The 23,575-nt window shown below is 40.0% G+C and overlaps 1 protein-coding gene across 3 annotated transcripts in view; it reads right to left on the bottom strand.

Moving 5' to 3' along the window:
- Positions 1–23,575, bottom strand: part of LOC121289229 (F-box/WD repeat-containing protein 7-like) — a 217,292-nt gene that overhangs the window by 170,019 nt on the left and 23,698 nt on the right. Inside the window, exon 2 of one of the 3 annotated variants that reach the window (XR_005945529.1) lies at positions 2,940–3,849. The exons of 1 other annotated variant lie outside the window; for it this stretch is intronic. The gene's annotated coding sequence lies outside the window, so the exon portion shown is untranslated. Of the gene's footprint in view, positions 1–2,939; positions 3,850–23,201; positions 23,334–23,575 lie in introns of those variants that run through there. One more of the 3 variants, XR_005945532.1, reaches the window with a different exon arrangement.

Here is a 23,575-nt window from a genome sequence, read left to right on the forward strand (position 1 = left end):
CACAGGATTTGATGAGCTGGCAATTACTGCCAGCAAGTATCAAAACAGAAATTTATGATATCAAGGATGTTAACAAACGGAGTGAGGGACTAATTAAAAGTATCCAAGTGGGACACATTCCTAACAACTGGTCCGAGGAAAATGGAAAACTTTTAATGTGCAAAATAAGTCTGAATGAAAGCAGCAGTCCCCATTATAGAACTAAATTTTAAAAATTCAAACATATAGAGTAGTTACGTAAAGAGACAAGGAACAAAGATGAGAGTTTTAACTAATTTTCGTGAGCTGATAAGCGATCTGGCCACACTGCACTAGAAATAAAGATTAGCAGGAAAAACAGTGATGAGCGATGAGGGGCTTTGAATAGAGGAGATACTTTAGATACAGACTAGACACATTCTTATAAGTGGGAAAGGAAAGCCATCTAAAGCTAAGGATGCCTAGATGACTAAAGATATAGGAATCAAAATTAAACAGAAAAAAATAGACTTATGATTAAAGACTGATTCATAATGCAGTAGAGAATCAAGTAGAAAACAGAATGCACAGAGGATAACTGAAAAAGTAAACAAGAGGAGCCGAGAGTATGTATCAGAAAAGGTTAGCATATAGCAAAATCAAACACAAGTTCATTATAAACATATAAATAGTAAAAGAATAGACAAATGAAAGACGGGATCAATTAGAGACACAAAAGGAAATCATCTTGGAAGCAGAGGACGTGGCTGGGGTACTAAATGAGTGCTGTGCATCCATCTTCACTAAAGATGATGTTGCTGCCAATGTCACAGTGAAGTTGGCAGTGGAGAAACTGGTTCGGAAAAAACAGATTAAGAGGAGTTATTTACAAGTTTGACCGAGTAGATAAAAGCAAAATACTGCAGAAGATGGAAATCTGAAATAAAAACAGAAAAATGTTGGAAAAACTCAGGTCGAACAGCATCTGTGGAGAGAGAAACAGAGTTAACGTTTCAAGCTTTAGCTCTGAAGAGTCACATGGACTCAAAACGTTAAATCCATTTCTCTCTCCACAGGTGCTGTTAAACCTGAGTTTTTCTAGTATTTTGTGTTTTTATTTCAGAAAATTTACTCAGTTTGGATGGTTATGCATCCTAGATTAATGAAACAAGTAGGGGCAGAAATTTAAGGGACACTAGCCACCATCTTTAATGCTCCTTGGATATGAGCTTAGTTTTAGGAGACTGGAGGATTGCAAATGTTACACTCGTTTAAAAAAAGGATCTACCGAATAACTACTGGGCAGTCAAACATTACTGGTGGGGAAGCCTTTAAGGAAACAGTAGTTCAGAATGAAATTAAAATGGAAAGACAGATTGTAATGTGAGCGCCAGCATGGTTTTTTTTAAAAAGGCAAATCATGTCCAACAAACTGAGTTATTTTATGACGTGACAAAGAATATTGATGAGGGTAGTATGGTTGATGTATACATGGACTTCCAAAAGGAGTTTGATAAAGTAGCACATAGTAAACATGTAAACAAAATTGAAGCCGATGGGATAAAAAAAAAATTGACAGATGGCAGGGTGGATAAGAAATTGGATGAGCAACATAAAGCAGAGAGTAGTGGTGAATGGTTGCTTTCAGACTTGGGGGTGGGGAGGGGGAAACATACTGCGGTGTCTCCCCAGGGATAGCATTAGGACCGCTGATCTTTTTGATATATGGTAACAATCTGATTGTGAATATACAGGGTATAATTTCAAAGTTCACAGATGACATGAAACTCAACAATGTAGCAACCAGTGAAGAGGATAGTAATAGACTTTGGGAGGGCATAGACAAATGCGCAGACACTTGGCAAATTCAATGCAGCCAAGTGCGAGGTGATGCATTTTGGAAAGAAGAAAGGAGAGGAGCAATATAAACTAAATGGTATGATTTTAAAGGGGATGCAGGAACAGAGTTCACAAAAATTTTTGAATATGGCAGAACAAGTTGATACGGCAGTTAAAAACTCAGTTGGAGTCTCTACCTTTATAAAAGCAAGTATGAATGTACAAAAGGAAGGAATAGTAAACTTTTATAAATTAGTGGTTAGGCTGGGGTAGTCTGTCCAATTCGAGGCACCGAACTTTAAGAAATACGTAAATGCCTTATACCGGATGCAGAGGAGACTGTCTAGAATGCCACACAAATGAAGAACGTCACTTACATGAACAGATTAGAGCAGAAATACTTATTTTGGGAGTGCAGGAGGTTAAGGGGAGGTTTAGTAGAGGTATTCAAAATTGAGAGGTTTTGATCAAGCGAATGGGGAGAAATTATTTCCACTGGCAAGAGCACTGGTAGCCAGATGACAGATTTAAGGTAATTGGCAAAAGGACTAAAAGGGGAGATGAGAAGAATTGTTTTCTGCATTGTGTTGTGATGATCTGGTGTACTGCCTTAAAAGATGGTGGAAGCAAATTCAATAGGGACATTCAAAAGGGACTTAGATAAATACTTCATAGAACACTTCATAGCCAGGGTAAGTGATGGCATTGTCACTGGGCCAGTGTTCCCGAAACCCAGGATAATGTTCTGGGGACCCGGGCTCGAAACCTACCAAAGCAGATAGGTGGAATTTGAATTCAATAAATATCTGGAATTAAAAGTCTAATGATGACCATGAAACCATTGCCCGTTGTTGTAAGAACCCATCTGGTTCACTAATGTCCTTTAGGAAAGGAAATCTGCTGTCCTTACCTGGTCAAGCCTACATGTGACTCCAGACCCACAGCAATGTGATTGACTCTTAATTGCCCTGCGAACAAGGGCAATTAGGGATGGGCAATAAATGCTGGCCTAGCCAGAGACACCCACATCCCATGAATGAATTTTTAAAAAATCATATAGAATCATAGAACGGTTACAGAACAGAAAGTGGCCATTCAGCCCAATCTGTCTGTGCTGGCCCTCTGCAACAGCAATTCACCTAGTGGCATTCCCCTGCCTTTTCCCCAAAGCCCTGTACGTTTCCTTTTCAGATAACGATCCGATTCACTTATGAATGCCACAATTGAATCTGCCTGCTCTCAGGCAGCACATTCCAGATCATCCACAGCTCAATGCAGAAAACAATTCCTCTCATCGCTGCATGAAAAAGTTTTCCTGATGCCACCATTGCTTCTTTTGTCAATTATCTTTATCTCGATCCTCAGAGACCAATAACTTGAGATATGAATTTCCCTGCGACCGACACAGCATTTCGCAACAGGGTTTCAGGTTTTAAGGCTTTTATAATAACAAACACCAAAATCAACATACTTACTTACTAGGTAGCTAAATACACCAAATTACAGGAAAGGTTTTCCCCATTAATACAACCAAAAACACTTCACAACCCATTTATATGTTACACCACATTCACAGCAGATATGTAGCCTTGTAGATTCAAGACCAAACCTCTGCCGAATTTTCCAGCAGGCTCCCTTCTCTGTCCTGTCAGGGTGATATTTCCAGTGTTCTTTTGAAAGTTGTTTCACTCAGTTTTCCAGCACTTGCAGTAGCAAGGTGCCCTCTGGCAACTCTTTGGTTCTTAAATCTCCACAAGTTCTGTCTCTTCGAACAAGAGAACCATTTCCCACCAACATTCTGCTTGGGGCTAACACAACAGTCTTTTCCCCTCTGCTTTTCTCTTCCCCCTCTTTTCAGGATCTCGGAGTCTGAGAGTCTGTATCCAGAAAGACCAGCTGCCCCTCTTTTGTGTCAAGGTGTGAAAACTGGCACTTGAGATTCAATAGGTTTTGACCTGGTCCTCTCCCCCATGGCACCCAAATGACTTAGGCCTGTCTCCGGGCAGAGTTCAGGATGATTACCATCCCCCTCTTCTGGGCACCCTGTTTTACCTTAAATTAAAAGAGAAAATTTAAAACATAACCATCTCATAAAGCCTTGCATTCACAACATCTTAAATCTGTGCCCTCTGATACTCTATCCTTCTGCCAATGGGAACATTTCTCCCTATCCACTCTGTTCAGGTTTCTCATGATTTTGAATACAGGTACCGGACCCCTTATCCGCCATCCCAAAATCTAGAAGGACCCGAAAACTGGCTATGTTTGACGATGGCACCCTAGGTAGCAATTTGAAATTAGCACACAGAGTACTTTGTCAAGCTGCTGATTTATTTGGTGGTGCCACCAATTCCCGCATCTATTACACACAGTTCAAACAAGTGTTTCTCTGCAGTTCTAGTCTTTATTAGCCCTTGTTTCATGTCAAAAAGGCCAGGAGAGTGAGAAGAGGCAGCATTAGTCACTGAGTATTAAGCAGGAAGTGCAGTTACTAATGCATCTCAGTGAAAAAATTAATATGGTATTGGTGCATCGACCATTTATGATTTGAAACAAAAGGAGAAGTTACTTAAATTTTATGCTGACAGTGATGTGCCCAGTCAAAGACTGTCCATGAAGACAAGGTGTTACTAGAGTGGATCAGGCAGTGTCAGAATGAAAAATATCCATTGGATCACTTCATTATCATGGCCCAAGTGAAAGTGTTTCATGAAGAGTTAGGCCTAACATCATTGAATACTCATCAGAATGGTATAACAAATTTTAAAAATACCATGGTGTACATCTGCTAAAAGTATGCGGTGAAAACAATTAACCTGATAAAGAAGCTGCAGAGGCATACTTGAACGAATTTTCCATGTGTTATGATATGGCAGGTGGTATTTGCCAGGCTGACCAAATCAACAAGGAAAATTAGGCCACACTATCAACGGTTTTGCAATTTGTATTTATTACAAGAAGGTTTAAGCACTGAATTTAGAAGTAATGAATCCATTAACACCTTTAGAGATTTTAAAAATTAAAACATTAAGAAAAGGAATAAAACACATACACAAGATTACAGTTACACTATTACTTAGTAGTATAACAATTCCCAAAATTCCTAATTAACCTGACTTCCAACTGCACATCCCATTTAAGGCAACAGTCCAAAATAGATTTTAAATTTAGATAGGATATCCAGCAAGGTTACCATAACACCCACTCGACAAGTCGAACTCCAAAGGCTTTTAACGCAACTTTGGTTACTGGAACATAAAACTTCTGCAAAGTGGCTAGAGACTGTTTCCCCAAGGTGTATCTTTTAGATCTTACATAGCCACCACTGATACAACCTTCCATCCTTGTTTAATATATTTCTCTCTTTAATCTGTAAATCCCATTGTCCCCATATGTCTTTGGAATTTACTTTTCCCATAATACAAAAATATTTCATGTTGTTATTATAGCATTTTCCTCTTGGGAAAAATAACTGTAATAAACCTGCCCTATTTATCCTGTCATTCGCAGAACTTAATCATGCTTCTTTGAAAATCAAACACCTCTACACTTATCTTAAACTGCAAAATTTTATTCACACCCTATCTACTGACTTTTGCCCTAGCTCACCCGTTAGCATTTCAAATACCCTTTTTATACCTAATTTGTTTGATAATTTCAATCTTGCAGTCTATCCAACGCATACACCCCTACCTTACAATACTGTTATAAAAAATACAATAGTTTCGTGACACTTCCATCTTTATGGAAAAATGAACCATCATGATTTTAAAAGGCAGCTTCATTTTCTCAACCCATCTTACATTACTTACTATACTTAACTATATACACAAACTATTACATTGCCAGGTACATGCATTAACATAATATATACAAATCCTTTGTATCAACAGGGGTCATTTCAGTCCAATGTCCACGTTTAAATGTCCAATTTTCTTTCAACGTTAAATTCTCAACAATGCATCTGCAATTAGATTTTCTTGTCCAGCCACATGTATAATCTAAATTAAATGGTTGCAGTAACAAACTCCACCTGAATAGTCTTACACTTCAGTCTCGAAATTTGTCCGAAATTTTAAAGGATAGTGGTCTGTATAAACAATTGTTTCAGGCGAATTGCTTGCAACATAAACCTCAAAATGCTGCAATGCTAACACCAGACCTAGAATCTCCTTTTTGATGGTTGAGTACTTTCTCTGATGTACATTCAGCTTCTCAATTCCACTTTCTTCATATTGCAACAACACAGCACCATTACCCAAATCGCTTGTATCTACCGCCAACTTAAACTGTTTGACATAATTAGGTATTGCCAAAACTGGTGTCGTAGTCAACAGAGTTTTTAAATTGTAAAATGCATTCTGACACTCGTATCCACTGAAACTTGTCCTTTTTTAGTAGTTCAGTCAATGCAGCAACCACACTGCTAAAATTTTGTACAAACCTCCAGTAAAATCCACTCATGCCCTGAAATCTCAAAACTTCCCATTTTGTTCTTGGCACGGGGAAATTCACACTGGCTTTTACTTTCACATCTTTTGGAGCCACCTTACCATGTCCAACAGTATGGCCTAGATATGTAATTTGCGCATTTGCAAATTCACTCAACCAAACTCACCACCAAACAAGCTTCTTACAGTCGATAAAACAGTTCTTTCAGATGTTATAAAAGCTCCTCCCATGGTCGACTGAAAACTGCCAAGTCGTCAATATAAGTAGCACGATTGCTCAGTCCTACAATTGCTTTCAGTCTTTGAAATGGTGCTGGCACATTCTTTATACTAAATTACATAACTTTAAACTGATATAGTCCATCTGGCGTCACAAAAGCCGATATTCTCTTTTGCTATCTCCAATAACGGTACTTGCCAATATCCTCACAGCAAGTCAATCTTTGTGATTGTCCCACTTTCTCAATATCCTATTCCACAGTTGGAAGATTATATGAATCTGCTTTTGTCAATGCATTTACTTTTCGATAATCCACATACAGTCTGTGTTCCATCCGGCTTTGGTACCATGACAAAAGGTGAACTCCAGTTACTGCAACTAGGTTCTAAGATGACATTCTGAAGCATGAATTCAATTTCTTTCTGTACTTGCTATAATTTCACTGGATTTAATCTATCAGGATGTTGCTTTATTGAAACTGAATTGCTCACATCTGCATCTTGTGTAGCTAAATTTGTCCTCCCCAGCTTATTCCCACAAATAGCTTTGTGGAACTGGAATAGCTTCTCCAAATCACTTTGACACTTGTCTGGAAGGCAACTCAATATTACATTTAAATTTTTAAGTATCCCCTCATTGTCTAATTTGATTAGAGGAAAATCAATTTCAGAATTTTGCATTTCTACCTCTTTCTCCTTATATAACACCACTAATACTTCCTTTTGGTTGTCTTCCCTGTCAAAGTTCTTTTTAAGCATATTTACATGGCACCCTCTGCATCTTTCTTCTGTCTGGTGTATCTATTAAATAACTTACTTCATTCAGTTTCTTTTCAATCCTTTGAGGCCCACTAAACCTTGCCTTCAATGGTTCACCTAACACTGGTAACAAAACTAATACTTTTCCCCCCAGTACAAGCTTTGGCTCACTTATCTGCCTTCGTCTTCATCACCTGCTGTGATATCTTTAAATGTTCTTTAGCTAACTCTCTTGCCCTGTTCAATTCTTCTCTGAAGTGTGTCACATAATCCAGGTGAGTACTTTCCTAATTTTGGCCCACTAACTTCTCCTGAATCAACTTAAGTGGTCCCCTTACCTCATGACCATAAACTAATTCAAAAGGACTAAATCCTGTTGATTCATTCGGAGCATCCCTAGTAGCAAATAACAAGAATGGAATCCTTGATCTCAGTCACGTAACTATTAGCCCTCATCATAGAAACGTAGAAACTAGGAGTAAGCCACTTGGTCCTTTGAGCCTGCTCCACCCTTCAATATGATCATGGCTGATTCTCTAAGTCAACACCATTTTCCCACTTTCTCTCCATTGATGTCCCAAATATCCAAAAATTTATCAATTTCTTTCTTGAATATACTCAGTGACCTGGCTTCCACAGCCTTCTGTGGTAGAGAATTCCACAGCTTGACCACCCTCAGTGAAGAAAACTTTCCTCATCTCAGTCCTAAATGGCCTGTCTCGTGTCCTGAGACTGTGGCCCCTGGTTCTAGACTCCCCAACCATGGGAAACATCCTCCCTGCATCCAGTCTATCTAACCCTGTTAGAATTCTATACATTTCAATCAGATCTCCCCTCATTCTTCTAAACTCCAGTGAATACAGGTCCAGTCAAACCAATCTCTCTTCATACAACAGACTTTCCATCCCTGGTATCATCCTAGTGAACCTTTGCTGCACTCCCTCAAAGGCAAGTATATCCTTTCTTAGGTAGGGAGATCAAAACTGCATACAATACTCCAGGTGTGGTCTCACTAAGGCCCTGTATAACTGCAGTAAGACATCCCTACTTCTGAACTCAAACCCTCTTGCAATGAAGACCAACATACCATTTGCCTTCCTAATTGCTTGCTGCACCTGCCTATTTGCTTTCATTGACTGGTGTACAAGGACACCCAGATCCCTTTGTACATCCACACTTCTCAGTATATCATTTAAATAATACTCTGCCTTTTGGTTTTTCACAATGACGTATATAACTTCACATTTATCCATGTTATACTGCATCTGCCGTGTGTTTGCCCACGCACACAACTTGTCTAAAATCGCCCTGAAGTCTCCTTGCATCCTCCTCACAACTCTGCCCAATTTTGAGTCATCAGCAAACGTGGAAATATTGCATTTGGTTCCCTCGTCTAAGTCATATCCTCAAAAAGGTCCAGCAGATTAGTTAAGCATGATTCCCCTTTCATAAACCCATGCTGACTTTGTCTAATCTAGTCTGCTCTCTAGTCGTTTCCTCAACATATAGGTCAAAAAACCATCATGTATACACTCCAGGAAACCCTCCTCTATAGCATTATTGCTAGCTTGGTTTGTCCAATCTATATGTAGATTCAAGTCACCGATGATTACAGTTGTACCCTTATTGCACATGTCTCTAATTTCCTGCTTAATGCCTTCCCTTACATTTCCATTACATTTCAGGGCCTGTAGAGAACCCCCAACGTTTTCTGCCCCTCGGCGTTTACCTCCACCCAAACAGATTCCACATCATGATTTTCCAAGCCAGTATCCTTCCTCACTATTGCATTGATTTCCTCTTTTATTAACAATGCTGCCCCATCTCCTTTCCCTATTTATCTGTCCTTCCTAAATATTGAATACCCCTGGATATTCAGTTCCCACCCTTGGTCATGCTGCAGTCATGTATCTGTAATTGCAACTATATCATAATCGTTTATATCTATTTGCACTGTTAATTCATTTGCCTTATTGCGAATGCTCCGTGCATTAAGATAAAATGCCTTTAGACTTGTCTTTTTAACCTTGTTAGTCATTGTAGCTTTATCTTGCACTATGACCCGATTTGTTTTTCACCCTTGTTTTTTCTGCCTTTCACTTTTGCTTCTTACTTTTCTGTCTTTCATTTCTATCCTTGTTTCCCCCTCCTCTGTCTCACTGCTCAGGTTCCCAACTCCCTGCCATTCTAGTTTAAACCCTCCCCAACAACACTAGCAAACACTCCCCCCGAGGACATCGGTCCCAGTCCTGCCCAGATGCAACCCGTCCATCCTGTTTGTGCTGGTCCCACCTTCCCTAGAACTGGTCCCTATGTCCCAGGAATCTGAATTCCTCCCCCTATATCATTTCTTCAGCCACATATTCATCTGATATATCCTATTATTTCTACTCTTGCTAGCACATGGCACTGGTAGTAATTCTCAGATTATTACCTTTGAGGTCCTGCTTTTTAATTTACATCTTAACTCCCTACATTCAGTTTGTAGGACCTCATTCCTTTTTTTAAAAACCTGTCATTGGTACCAATATGGACCACCACCACTGGCTGTTCGCCCTCCCCCTTCAGAATGCCCTGCAGCCTCTCCGAGACATCCTTGGCCCTGGCGCCAGCAAAGCAACATACCATACTGGAGTCTCTTTTGCAGCTGCAAAAATACCTGTCTGTTCCCCTTACTATTGAATCCCCTATTACAATAGCCCTGCCACTCTTCTTCCTCCTCTTCTGGGCAGCAGAGCCACCAGTGGTGCCATGGACTTGGCTCCTGCTGCTTTACCCCGAGAAGTCATCCCCCCAACCGTATCCAAAACGGTATTTTTTTAGGGGGAACGGCCACAGGGGACTCCTGTACTACCTGCCTTCCTCTACTCTGCCCGGTGGTCACCTATCCCCTTTCCGCCTGCAGTATGACCACCTCACTGAACGTGCCGTCCACGATAATCTCAGCATCGCAGATGCTCCACAGTGAATCCACCCGCAGCTCAAGCTCCAAATTGTGGTTAGCCAGTAGCTGTACCTGGACACACTCCCTGCACACATGGTCACCAGGGACATTGGAAGTGTTCATGACTTCCCACATAGCACAGAGGGAGCATATCATGGGAAACAAGCTCAGCTGCCATGACTTCCCTTTAGATTAAGCTCATTAGCCATTCCCTTTAAAGAATACTAATTACGCTAGGGACCTTATTCCACTCCAAACATTCCCACTACAGTCCAAAGTCCTCACCTTATTTTGTTTAAGCTAATTGACTGCAGCAGTTTAATTAGTAGAAAAAGTAGAAGTACTCCTCACCTGACCCTACATACCAATCTGCTGCCTCCCCGAGCTGTCAATTTTTGAATCGTGACATCACTTCAAACTCCACCACCTGAAGGTCCTGAGGATATGCCTCTCCTCTCCAGTCTTGGCCGCTGTTTGTCACGCCCTTTTATACCTCTCTTGCTGGCCTCTCCTCTCCGGTCAGCCCCGAGTCTCCCCAAAATTCTTGCTCTGTCCTTGCGCCGCTTTCAGCCCTGAGTCCCTCTCCTGCTCTTTTTAAATCTCCACTCTGACTCAGTTCCCGCTCTTTTTAAAACTTACCAAGGCTACTGCTCTGCTCGCACTGCCTCACGGTCCCCCTCTCAAATCATGGTTTTTAAAGTTTGATGCAATCTCTCTAAAGTACCTTGTGATTCAGGATGATAAGCCGATGACTTAAATTGCTTTATCCCCAGGCTGCTTGTTACTGCCTTAAACAGCTGTGACATGAAATTCGAACACTGATCAGACTGCATTTCTTTCGGTAGCCTGAATCATGTAAAAATTTTAGTCAACCCCTCTATAATTCTCTTTGCTGTAATATTTCATAAAGGTATCGCTCCTGGGAGCCTTATAGATATATTCATTGTCAGCAAGCATGCCTTCTACTTTTAGTCTTAAGGAGGGGCCCTATACAATCAATCAGGACCCTGGTAAAAGGTTCTTCAAATGCTTGAATCGGAATTCAAGGTTCCGGTTTAATTACTGCTTGAGGTTGTCCATTCACCCGACATGTGACATGAGCTACAGAATTTGACTATATCTTTATGCAATCCAGGCCAATAAAAATGTTTTTATATTTTCGCCTGCGTTTTCCGAATTCCAAAATATCCCGCTATTGGAATTTCATGAGCTACTCTCAATATCTCATTTCTGTATCCAGATGGTAAAATTATTTGATGTTCTACCTCCCATTCCTTGTCTGCTGAAACATGAGACGGCCTCCATTTCCTCGTTCACACATTACTTTAAGGTAATAACATTCTTTAATACATTCTGCTACTGCTTCCGAATAAGCTGTCTGATATAGCTGTATTTGTGAATCCTTCTGCTCTAGCTCCATCAATTTTAACTGAACTAAACACTTCCACTTCATTCTCTTCAACCTTCTCTTCCTGTACAATCTTTTCAAAAACAGATGCAACTAATTGAAATAAAAACAAAAAAACTGCGGATGCTGGAAATCCAAAACAAAAACAGAATTACCTGGAAAAACTCAGCAGGTCTGGCAGCATCGGCGGAGAAGAAAAGAGTTGACGTTTCGAGTCCTCATGACCCTTCGACAGAACTTGAGTTCGAGTCCAAGAAAGAGTTGAAATATAAGCTGGTTTAAGGTGTGTGTGTGGGGGGCGGAGAGAGAGAGAGAGACAGAGAGGTGGAGGTGGAGGTGGGGTGGGGGGGGGGGGGTGGTTGCTTCTATCACTGCTTGTTTGTCCCTACAACCACACCCCCCCCTCCACCTCTCTATCTCTCCGCCCCCCACACACACACCTTAAACCAGCTTATATTTCAGCTCTTTCCTGGAATTGAACTCAAGTTCTGTCGAAGGGTCATGAGGACTCAAAACGTCAACTCTTTTCTTCTCTGCCGATGCTGCCAGACCTGCTGAGTTTTTCCAGGTAATTCTGTTTTTGTTTTGCAACTAATTGAATGTCGGCATCTCTTCCCTGCCTTTTAGATTCCTTCTCCTCTTGCTTCAACCTGTGAGTTTGTGATCATGTTGCTACACAATCTGGAAACAATCCAGGATGCTCTTTCGGCAACACCTCTGTTGAATGCAGTTCCACATGCTGCTGCTTGACTACAGTAGGCATCACCAACATCTATGACCCAACTATGTCATTACCTAAAATAAACTGAGCCCCTGAAATGGGCAATGTTTCCACTGCTTCAACAAACACCTTACCTGTTTTCAACTTACTTTTAAAATTTATCTTCTGTAATGGATTAGGCTTAGCATCTCCATGAATTCAAATTATCACTCTTTCCTGCAATACTCCTTCTGGACAACAAACCACACTATACCATAACATTAAGGATTGACTATCACTTAAAATTTTAATATCTTTGCCTGCTCCACCCTGTACACATGGAAATACTTTCCCTTCATACACAAAATCTTTAAGCAGTTTCATAACCTACCCTTCAACACTCCCTTGGTTAAATTGTGAACACATCCTCACTGCTTTACGTATCACTAATTCTTCCTGCTTCACTTGTACACAAACCACTGGTTTTTCCTGATTTTGGATCTCAAAACCCACAGTACTCTTGTTTCCAGAACTTTTCTGGTGTTCTAACTACTGCAATAGGTTTTCCCTGTAACCTCCAATGCATTGTAATAAGGTGGGGCACACAAAGTCAATGAAAATACCCAAGTTTTCAAGTGTCACTTCTACCCTCAGCATCTTCCTTTTTGGTCAGAAGAGAAACTTACTGAAAATTTCTTACTGCTCCTTTTCTTCCTTGACTAACTACCTTCCTTTCACCTTCCCACTTTCTATCCTTCTCTGATTTAAAAAGGTGATGCAAAAAAGGTTTAGATCTATGGACTAATTCATAATCAGCAACTATCTCTGCTGCTTGCCTTGCCTATTAACCCTCTGTTCCTCCAAATGAGTTCTCACTACCAAAGAAAAATTTAAAGATTTAATTCCTAAAAGAATTACTCCTCCAAGAGCTGCATATGTCGTTTCTACCTTTAATGCCCATATCCACTGATCAAAGTTGATTTGTTTTATTCTCTCAAACTCGATACAAGTCAGCCCAGGCTGTTTCCTTGTATTCCTAAATTTCTGCCTGTACACCTCAGAAAACAACTCATATGCACTTAAAATAGCCTTTTATACTGCCTCACAGTCCACCGATATCTCTTCTGACAGTGAAGCATATACCTCATGAGCTCTACCTACCAACCTAGACTGCAAAAGCAATGTCCAGATTTCTTGTGGCCAGTTTATCTGCTTAGCTATCTTCTCAAATAAAATAAAGAACACCTTGACATTCCTTTCCTCAAACTTCAAAAGAGTCTGCACAAATTTAAACCACTGGTAGTTGGTTCCACATCAGAACCTTCCACAGAATCTGAGGTCTCTTTTTTTTTTAAAACTTCCAGCCTAAGCTGATATTCTCTTTCCCTTTTCCTCCATTGCTTATTTCCCCAGTTCCAACTTCCTTTCGTTTTCTTTCTCTCTCCTGCCTTTTTGCTTGCTCTCTTTAAAATGCACGTTCTTTCCTTTTCCTCTGCCTCTAATTCAAAATTTTTCATTTGCATTGCTTGTTCAAGTTCAAGCTTCTTCACTTGTAACTGAAGTCTCACTACCTCAAGCTGTGACTCGCCAATTCCAGGCATCCCTTCCAATTTCAAATGCTGCATGCACTTATGTCCGCTTTCTTTGCCCCTGCAGTTAATCCTAACGGCAACTTCGCCATCAATTCTGTTAACTTAATCTTAGTTATTTTTTGTAAACCAGAGTTATATCTTCTACTGCCAGAAAAATCATAGCAATGGTTAAAGTAATATTTAGTCTCACCACTTTAAAACCCCTTAACACCAACTCCTGACTTCAATGTTCTTTATGTACTCGCAGCCTTAAGATTCACCAACCCGGAGCAAATCAAGGAATTTCAAATATGCTGCAAAGAGCCTCCAATTTTGTTATGACGCGGTAGGTGGTATTTGTCAAGCTGACCAAATCCACAAGGAAAACTTGGCCACACTATCACAACAGTTTTCCAATTTGTATTTATTACTTGAAGATTTGTGCACTGAATTCAGACAAAATCAGTTCACTAACACCTTTAGAGATTAAAATTAAATTAAAAGATTTATTAACAAAAGGAATAAAACACATACACAAGATAACAGTTACACCGTTATGTATTATAACAATTCCCAAAATTCCTAATTAACCTGACTCCCAACTGCACATCGCCTTTAAGTCCAAAATAGATTTTAAATTTAAATAGGCAATCTAGCAAGGTTACCACAAGCATCCGCTCGAAAGTGGAATTCTAAAGGCTTTTAACACAACTTTGGTTATTTGAACAGCAGACTTCTGCAAAGTGGTTAGAGGCTGTTTCCCCAAGTCTGTTTCACATGGTGTATCTGGCCACCCCTGATACAACCTTCCATCCTTATTTAAATGTATTTCTCTCTATAATCTAATCTCATTGTTCCCATATGGTCTTTGGAATTTACTTTTCCAATAATAGAAAAATATTTCATGTTGTCGATATGGCCTTTTCCTTTTGGGAAAAATAAACATAATAACCTTGCCTTATTTATCCAGTCAGTTGTAAAACTATGTTTCTTTGAAAACCAAACACCCCTCCACTTATCTTAAACTTCAAATTTCATTCACACCCTATGTACTGACTTTTACCCTAGTTCACACATTAGCATTTCAAATACTCTTTTTATACCTAACTCTTTTGATAATTTCAATCTTGCAGTGTATCTGACTCTAATTCATGTCACGCACGCACACACAAAACCTTGGTGAGGCCACAGCTGGAGTAGTTCTGGTCGCCACATTATAAGAAGAATATGATTGCACTGGAGGGGGTGCAGAGGAGATTCACTAGGATGTTGCCTGGTATGAAACATTTAAGTTATTAATAGAGGTTAGATAGACTTGGGTTGTTTTCATTGGAGCAGAGAAGACTGAGGGGTGACCTGATCGAGGTGTACAAGATTATGAGGGGCATGGACAGGGTGGATAGGGAGCAGCTGTTCCCCTTAGTTGAAGGGTCAGTCACAAGGGGGCATAAGTTTAAGGTGTGGGGCAGGAGATTTACAGGGGTTGTGAGGAAAAACTTTCTTACCCAGATGGTGGTGATGGTCTGAAATGCACTGCCTGGGAGGGTGGTGGAGGCGGGTTGCCTCACATCCTTTAAAAAGTACCTGGATGAGCACTTGGCACGTCATAACATTCAAGGCTATGGGCCAAGTGCTGGTAAATGGGATTAGGTAAGTAGGTCAGGTGTTTCTCACATGTCGGTGCAGACTCGATGGGCCGAAGGGCCTCTTCTGCACTGTGATTCTGAATACTATTATGAAAAATATGATAGTTTGTGACACACGACAATATCGGAAGAAGGTCTAACAGCAGAGCAAGTGTACAATGTTGATGAAACCTCATTATATAGGAAGTATATTCCCAGGAAAACCTATGTAACAGCAGAGGAGAAGCACCAATGGGGTTCAAAGATTCTATGGAACGGTTTACTGTACTCAGATGTTAAAATGGAGCAGCTATGCATAGGTGTTAATTGCTTGTTATTCGTAAAAGCCTGAATCCTACGTCTTTCCGGGGATCAGGGCTTTTCCTATTGTTTATGAGGCAAATAAGCGCATGTGGATGACTAGCCAAATTTTCCTTGATTGGTACGAGAGCCATTTTGACCCTGAAACCAGTGCTCATTTTTGGTCTGTGGGTCTTCCTTGGGCTGCAAAATTATGTTACTCCTTGATAATTGTGTCGCACACCCTGATGCAGAACTCCTCATCAGGGACTATTTTAGGAGTTTATTTGCCCCCCAACTGTATGCCCCTCATCTAGCCCATGGACCAAGGCATTCTGTGGGCATTCAAGGCCAGGTACAAGGCTGAATTCATGCACAAAATGCTCACTGCATGCAACAGAGGCTTGGGATTTAAGAAAATTCAAAAAGAATTCAATGTAAAAGATTTATTCTGGAATGCTGCAAAGCCTGGGGGCCAATGCACCCCAAGATATTTTGATAAATGACTGGCACAACTTGTGGTCATTTACCATGTTTCCAAATGGTGAAGATGAAATGTAACTTGATTTTAGTGGCTTGCGTGTGTCCAAGATGAAGGTTTATTGGCATATGCAAAGCCAAGTTGTTGGACGAAGGAGCTGTTGAGGATAGTCTGAATATTGACAATAATGCTCTGCAGCAACTCAGACAGTGAAATATGCAACATGGTCATGAATAAGAATAAAGAGAATGAGAGTGATAATGATGACAATGAAAATGGTGGGCTGGATGAATAGGAGTAAAAAAAAAATCTATTGACAGGTGCTTAAACCTTACGGAGGAATTAATTCGCGAGCTGCATCAGTAGAGTTTCATTTGACAGAGTTTCATACATTTGACAAAACTTAAGCTACAGGACATGTTTAAAAGTACGACAGAGCCTCAACCTTCAACTTCCTCAGCCTGTGCCTGTACACCAGTTACCACCCCAGACATTCCTTCTGATGCTGACTCTTCTTCAACTGGGATGTAATTTAAGAAAATCAAGTAGTAAAATAATATATCAATACAAGTATAAAAATTATTTTATTCTTCATTTCTCATACATGAAATAAAGTATTATACATGGTAGGCCTAGGGCCCAATATTAAAATCTACAAATCTGGCACATGTCCAGTCCTGAGCTTCCCAGATACAGGGTCCAGTACCTGTGCTTCTATCAAATCTCTCTCAACTTTCTCTTCTCCAAGAAGAACAGTGCCAGCTGCCCCAATCTATCCATGTAACAGAAGTTTCCCACCCTTGGAACCATTATAATGAATCTTTTACGCACCCTCCCTAACACCATCACTTCCTTGCTATGATCCACATCCTTGAATAGGGGAAAAAAACTGCAGCGCTATGTGGAAAAAGCAGGGGAGTGGGACTAATTGGACAGCTCTTTCAAAGAGCAAAATGAGTCAGGCATGATAGGCAAAATGGCCTCCTCCTGTGCCGTAAGATTCTATACAAAGCTTTCAAGGAAAAATTAAGGGGGTGTTTGGGGGAGGGGGTGGGCAATGGGGGTGTGGCAGGTTTTGGGAAATGTGAATACAAGTTGAGAAGGTGAGTGAAGTGAGCAAAGAAAAATAAAGCAAAGAATGTTAAGTACAAAAATAAAACATTTTGCCAGCATGATAAAATTCTTTTAAAAAGGGTTTGATGATAGAGTTCTAAAGAATAAAAGCTGAAGATTATTTGAAAAAAAGCGCATAAATTTAGTATTTTTTGCAACCACATATGTCTCTAAGTTTTTTTTGAAACAGCCGCTGAAGTAGTTTTAAATGTTGCCACAGGAAACATGGCAGTCAATTTGAGTACACCAAGCTACCACGAACAACATTGTGATAACAATCAGAGAATCTTTTTTGATGATGTTGGATAAGGGATAAGTATTTGCCTGGAGGCTATAGATAGCTCCCCAGTTGTTCTTCAAAATGGAGCCATGGTATTTTTACATGCACCTGAAAGGGCAAACAGGGCTTCTGATAAATCTCATAAGGAGGATGGCAATTCTGAAAGTACAGCACTCTCTCAATACTGCATTGAAGGGTCATCATTGGTTTTTGTGTTCAAGCGGAATTGAATCCAGAATCTTCTGATTCAGAGGTAAATGTGAGCCACAGCTGCTACACATTTGAAGATGAATTACATATGATCATTTCCTACAAGTATTCACTGGAGAGAAATATGCTCATTTGCTACCCAATTAATGTCATAAAACATATCAGAAGATTTTTGAAACAGTGCAAAGTATAGATTTATATACTGTACAAAGATTTGTGCCCCAAGTTGGTGCATCAGGTTCAAAGTATGTTACCTCCAGGAAGAAGTTCTGCCAAATGGAAAAGGTAGTACTATGGTTTCTAGTTCAAGTTCTGATGCGTCACTGGCAGCAATTGATACATTTTCAGGAAGGAAATTCAAATATACCATGTGAATGGCGTCGAGTAAGTTGGTAATCTCAAGGGTAAGCACTGAAACAAATCTGAAGCCAAACAATGCGTCAGTTAGTTATTTTTCCAACCATGTTTCTCCAATTTTAAACTATTGACTCCTTGCTAGCAAATGACAAGCGCAAAGTTTAAGTAGCCTTGAGAGTAAATTATTTGACAAGTGATATCAAATCCAAGCGCAATATTTTCTTTACCTCACACCCAGCACAGATTGTTGGATAGAAATCAGAAGTAGGCACCCTAAACCATTTCCTCTGCAAAACCTGGTGCTTTTCAGGTTACTTCTGCCATGACTGAGATAAGTTCACTTGTACAACCTGAGAATCAAGCTTCAGATGTTGTACACAAGGCTGACCCAATTCCAAACTTTTATCACATGGATAATAACTGAGCCACCTTAACACCAAAATGCTGCTTACTTCCCTGTCACCGCCCCAGCGTGGCAAGTCTTTTGTTTGTCATTAGAAGAGCAACATCACCTAAGAGGCATGGTTAAGTAGCATGTTACCATAAATTGTGACTGCATTGCCACTATTCTCCTGGTCCATCAAATGGTCATTCTACTACTTAAAAGGTGTAAATTCGGGTAGAATGTTTATCTCTCAAACATATGACATAGGAGCAGAAGTAGGCTATTCAGCCCCTCGAACATGCACCCACATTCAATAAGGCTATGGCTGATCTGTCTGTGTTTCAAATTCCATATTCCCAACTACCTCCATAGATTCTTGTTAGGCAAGGGAATCAAAGGCTTTCTACCTCTGCTTTAAAAGTATTCAATTATCCCACCTCTAACACCTTCTGAGACAGTGTTCCAAAGAGGCACAACCCTCAGAGTGAAAAAATTTCTCATCTCTGTTCTAAAAGGGCAACCCCTAATTTTAAAAACAGTTCTCTCTAGTTCAGGACTCAACCAGAAGAGGAAACATCCTCTCCACATTCACCTTGTCGAGGCCATTCAGGATCTTATATACTTCTATCAAGTCACCCCTCATTCTTCTAAACTTGTGGAAACAAGTCCAACCTTTTCTTAGAAGACAACCCACCCATTCTAGGTATCAATCTAGTAAACCTCCTCTGAAATGCCTCCAATGGATTTATCTCCTTCCTTAAATAAGGAGACCAAAGTATTCAAGATGTGGTTTCACCAATGCCCTGTATAACTGAAGCATAACATCCTTAATTTTATGTTCAATTCCTCTCATAATAAGGATAGCATTCCATTAGCCTTCTTACTTACTAGCTGTACCTGCATACTAACTTTTTGTGACTCATGCACTAGAACAACTAGATCCCTCTACACCTCTGAATTCTACATTTAAGTAACACTGCTTTTTCATTCTTCCTGCCAAAGTGAACAACTTCACATTTTCCTACATTATATTCCATCTGCCTGATTTTTGCCCGCTCACTCAGCCTATCTGGCTGTAACCTCAAGTTCTCTTCAAACCTACTTCCCTACCTACCTGTGTGTTATCTGCAAATTTAGCTACCACGCCTTCTCAATCCTCATCTAAATCATTGGTATAAATTGTAAAAAGTCAAGGCCACAGCACAGACCCCTTGGAACTCAACTTGTCACACCCTGCCAATCAGAAAAAGACCCATTTATACATATTCTGTTTTCTGCCAGCCAGTCAATCTTCTATCCATACAAATATGTTACCCCCTACACCATGAGCTTTTATTTTCCACAATAACCTTTGATATGGCATCTAATCAAATGGCTTCTGGAAATTCAAGTACAATACGACTACAGGTTCCCCTTTATCCACAGTGAATGTTACTCCTTCAAAGAACACTAATAAATTGGTTAAACATGATTTCCCTTTCAGAAAATCATGCTGACTCTTCCCAATTACCTTGAGTTTTTTTTTTAAGTGCCCAGCTATAACCTCTTTAATGGTCAATTCTAAGACCATTCCGATGACAGACATCAAGCTAACTGGCCTATAGATTCCTGTTTTCTGCCTCCCTCTCTTCTTGAATAGAGGAGTTACATTAGCTATTTTCCAGCCTGATGGAGCCTTTCCAGGATCTAGCAAAATGGGGAAAATTAACACCAATGCATCTGCTACCTCATTAGCCACATCTTTTAAGGCCCGAGGATAAAGGCCATCAGGACCCGGAGACTGGTCAGATCGCAGTTCCATCAGTTGCTCAGTACCACTTCCCTAGTGATTATAATTTCACCAAGTTCTTCTCTCCCTTCCACCTCCTGATTTACAGCTATTACTGGAATATCTTTTGTATCTTCTATGGTGAAGACAGAAGCAGAATATTTGTTCATTTCATCCGCCATTTCCTTATCTACTATTAACTCCCCATTGTCACTCTGTAGAGGACTAACACTCACTTTACTTACTCTTTTCCTGTTTAAATACCTATAGAAACTCTTGCTATCCATTTTACATTTCTTGTTAGCTTCCTCTCATTCTTTAATTTCTTTCTCCTGATTAACCTTTTAGTCATTCTCTGCCTTTCTTTATGCCCTAACCAATCATCTGACCATTGGTGCAGTTATATGCTTTTTCCTTAAGTTTGATGCTTTCCTTAACTTTAGTTAATCACGGATGGTGTCCAGCCTGCACCCCCATCCTTAGAGTTTTTCTTTACAGTAGTAATGTACTTATTCTGTGTATTCAGAAATATCCCCTTAAATGTCTGCCACAGCTTCTCTGTGAATCTATCCTCTAGCATGGTATCCCAGTTCACTCCAGCTAGCTCAGCTTTCATGCCCACATAGTTGCCTTTATTTAAGTTTAAAATAGTCTTAGACCCATTCTTCTCCCTTTCAAACTGGATATAAAATTCAATCATATTGTAGTTGCTGCTACCTAGGAGTGACTTTACTCTGAGTCATTAATTAATCCTGTCACATTGCACAATACCAAGTCTAATATGACCTGCTCTCCAGTTGGTTTCAGAATATGCTGCTCTAAGAAACTAGCTTGAAAGCATTCTATGAGCTCCTCATTCAGGCGACGACTACCAATCTGATTTTTCCAGTTTATATGCAGATTAAAATTATCCATAATTGTTGCCATCCCTATATCACAAACACCGAATATTTCTTCTTGTATATTTTGCCTGGCATTGTGGTTACTGTTAGGGGGCCTATAGACTACTCCCACTAGTGACTTATTTCCCCTACTATTCCTCATCTCTACCCAAACTGATTCTACTTCCTGATCTCCTGAACCAAGATCAACTCTAACTATTACACCAATTCCACTCTTGATCAACAGTGCCAACCCGTCACCTTTACCTAACTTCCTATTCTTCTTGATAGTCATAAACCCCTCAATATTCAGACCCAATCCTTGTTATCCTGCAGCCACATCTCTGCAATGGCTATCAGGTCACATTTATTTACTTCAGTGTGCATTTATCATTTCACTTACTTTATTATGGATGCTACATGGATTCAGATACAGAGCCTTTAGCTTTTGCCTTTTTACCTTTGTAACATCTAGTCTCAATTGTTGGTGTATTCTTAGGTTTTTTTCTCTGTCCCTTCTTGCCATTCTTTGACCCTCATTTCCCATATTACTATTTTGGCCTGCTGTCTTGGCTCTAACCCCGATTTGCTACAACTACCCAGGTTTGATCCCTCAACCCCCCTTGTTTAGTTTAAAACCGTCTCTACTTCTCTAGTTATGAGGCTCGCTACAACACTGGTCCCAACACGGTTCAGGCGTAGACCATCCCAAAGGTACAGCCCCCACTTTCCCTAGTATTGATGCCAGTGCCTCATAAACCAGAACCCACATCTCCCACACCAGTCTTTGAGCCATGCATGCATTTCCCTAATCTTATTTACCTTATGCCAACTTGCACACAGCTCAGGTAGTAAGAGAGATTATCATTGAGGTTCTACTTCTTAATTTGGTGCCTTGCTCTTCATACTGACTATGCAGAACCTCTTTCCCTGTACTGCCTATGTCGTTGGTGCCTAGATGTACAACAACTGGATCCTCCCTATCCTACCCAAAGTTCCTCTCCAGCCCTGAGCAAATGCCCCAAACCTTGGCACCAGGCAGGCAACACAGTCGCCTGGACTCTCACTCCTTGCTGCAGAGAACAGTGTCAATCCCCTTCACTATACTGTCCCCCACTACCACTACATTCCTTTTTGCTCACCCCACTTGAACAATTTCCTATACCATGGTGCCGTGACCAATCTGCTCATCCATCCTGCAGACCTCACTTCCGTCCACACAGTTAGCAAGCACTCGTACCTGCTTGACAATTGCCTGCTCATTCCCTTTACCTGCCTCACTCAGTCAAATCCTCCTGTCCCTCAGCACTGTCCAAAATAGACAACCTGATCTAAAAGGTGAGACGGTCTTCTGGAACAAAGTATCCAGATATTTCTCCCCCTCCCTTGTGTTGCACAGTGTCTGCAGTTCAGCTTCCAGATCAATAATCTTGATCCAGAATTCCTTCTAGCTGCTTACACTTTCTACAGATGCGTTTGCCCTGGATCACCATGGTGTCCCGAAACTCTCTCATTCCACAGCTGCAAGATAACAGGTGTCCTGCCACTGTTTTTAATGTTATTTAGTTAATTGAATTTAGCTTTCCTAATTAGCTTAGAATAGTTCCTATGTATACTACAATTTACTGTGCTTATTAAAAGCCAGTACCGCCTACAATTAAAAGTTATACGATACTTAATTACACAAGTACATATGTTAAGTATTTACTTTAACTTTATTTTATATTGAAATTTTAGGTTTTTTGAATATTTATTTTAATTAATAAACCCTACTCCTCCAAATCAGCTTTACTACTCCTATTACAAAAACATTATGAAGAAAACCTTAGTTATCAATAAATTGTACCAGTATTTAAAAGATAAATGAGCAAAACAAGTAAAATACTCACCAACACTTACCTAGTTCCCTATGACATCACATTTGATTTTTTTCCAAAATCTGGTTAGTCCACTGAGACTCTCTCTCTTCCCTTGCTTCTTTTAATGCACCTTTCATTCATTTTCCTTGTTGGTCTCCATGTTACATTCGCCTTTTCTAATTTCTCTTTCACCAGTTATCTTTGATTCTTGGTTTATAAGCCATTCTTAAGCAAACAAAAAGATAGGCAGGTAGAGTTTGAGATAAACAACTAAAACATAGATAGTGAGCAAAATAAAGCAAAGGACCTGCATATGAACGATAGTTATAATTTTCTTCAGTGAAATACACAAGAACCTGTGTTCAAACCTACTTTGAAAGCATTAGCGCAAATCATTTTGGTAGAAACAAAATTGAAATTTACATGCAATAATTGTGCAATCTGGAAATCTAGACAAACTTTAAAAT

This window comes from Carcharodon carcharias, chromosome 1, assembly GCF_017639515.1.
Source record: "Carcharodon carcharias isolate sCarCar2 chromosome 1, sCarCar2.pri, whole genome shotgun sequence".
In the NCBI taxonomy this organism is placed as follows: Eukaryota; Metazoa; Chordata; class Chondrichthyes; order Lamniformes; family Lamnidae; genus Carcharodon; species Carcharodon carcharias.